We start from the raw sequence: 1,708 nt of genomic DNA, 5'->3' as shown, positions 1-1,708 counted from the left end.
ATGCATAGGTAACCATGCAACTTATAGGAGCCTGATGCACAGTAAGCTGAAAATAGTGTCGGGAGATGGTGTGAGGGGTGAAAGCTTAAGTGAGATGGAGAACCATTCTGCAATAGCTGCTGTTATCTGTTCAGAGCTACTGTTCGCTCTTGAGGAAACTCTTAAACTAGATTTTTAAGCCTGCTGTCTTTCTCTTAAGTTGTGTACATTTGGCCAGAGGGCAGATCTTGTTTGGAATGAGGTGCTAGGGCTGTACTGACAGGATACAAATTCTGAAGTGGTTGTATTGTAGAAAATGTCAATTTTGGAGATGCTTCTGATGCTGATCTGTACAGCTCTCCTATGGCTGAACCCCCTGCTCACAAACACAAGCCATTTTGTTTAGAAATTGATCACTTTGGATTGAAGAAATAAACAGTGCCATCATTGCTTTTTGCAGAAACTCTGCCACCCGTGATTGGATTTGAGGTTGAGAACAAATAGCAGTAAGAGATGCGCAGCACAGGTACAAGGCCTATTCCCTCTAATGGGAGAAAATGCTGGAAAGCTCTGCTGAAAAGGCCGCTGCTGTGCTGACCCTGGCTTGAAGCAGAGAAAAATCCTCATGTATCTTGATCTTCATTTTAGCTAGATTCAAAAAGCGACTGGGTGAGTTCTTGGAATAAAGGTGCATCAATGGGAACTGAGTGTGGGAGTTTGGGGTACAGCCTAGGCCTTAAATGCTGGAGAGGGGAACAGTGGCAGGTGGATAAAAACAACCTGTGGTCACCCCCACTCTCCCCTTCAGGCTCGTGCCCCTGCCAGGGACCTGGGGCAAGACGCACCTATGGTCTGACACGGCCAGTGCCAGTTCTTGGGTGAGGTGAGGAAGGGTCTAAGTCCAGCCGCCACAATGGGGCAGGGGCGCTGGCTGGAGCCGCCCCACCTGCCTCAGCGCCCAGGCATCCGTTCAGCATTGCCAGGTCTTAAATATGAAATTATTATACAGGAAGCTCGAAATGATCATATTTGCTGAAAATCTTTCAGACACTAAAATATGCAAATAAGTATGCAAACATACATGTAAATCAATCTTCTTTACTGTATATTGCTCAGTATTAGGTGCCAGTAAGTGAGCAAGAACTGGATTCTCAAAGTTGACGCATTTCTTTATTTGGAGGCAGGTGGTCATAAGAAGGTGCTGAGAGCCAACTGGAAAGTCAGCTAAGGCTCCCCCAGAAGGACCTGGGTTTTGCATGTGCCACATCAATGAGCTGCTTCCAAAATTATGGTAGGTCTTGAGGACAAAAACTCTTGAGGGGGCGAGGCAGTTTCTTGTATTAGACCAACTAGGTGGTTGCAAAAAACCCCTCTTGATGTGCAAGCTGTTGGGCCCAAACCCCCCTGGGCAGGCAGGGGAGAAAGCAAAGGTAGGTCTGAACGTTTGGAACAACTGTCATTGATCCTACGTGGAATGAGGGTTGACATTATCCCACAAGTACGATAATGATCGCATCCCTGGCAGCACTGCTCCCATTTCCGGGGTGCACCACCCGCGGGCGGGGGCGGCGGCCGCCCCCAGCTGCTCTCCCCTGCGGGGCGCACAACTGGGCCCGGCCCCAGGGCTCCACCCCCCTCGGCCGTTGGGCCGCGCTGGGAACGCCCCCCCTCAGCTGTGCGCTCGGGGGTCACGTGGGGGGATTCCACCCCCCCCGGTCACATGACCAGC

The sequence above is a fragment of the Gavialis gangeticus genome, unplaced genomic scaffold, assembly GCF_001723915.1.
Source record: "Gavialis gangeticus isolate Ggan-Ray unplaced genomic scaffold, GavGan_comp1, whole genome shotgun sequence".
NCBI classification, from domain to species: domain Eukaryota; kingdom Metazoa; phylum Chordata; order Crocodylia; family Gavialidae; genus Gavialis; species Gavialis gangeticus.
This window is presented reverse-complemented; position numbering follows the sequence as displayed.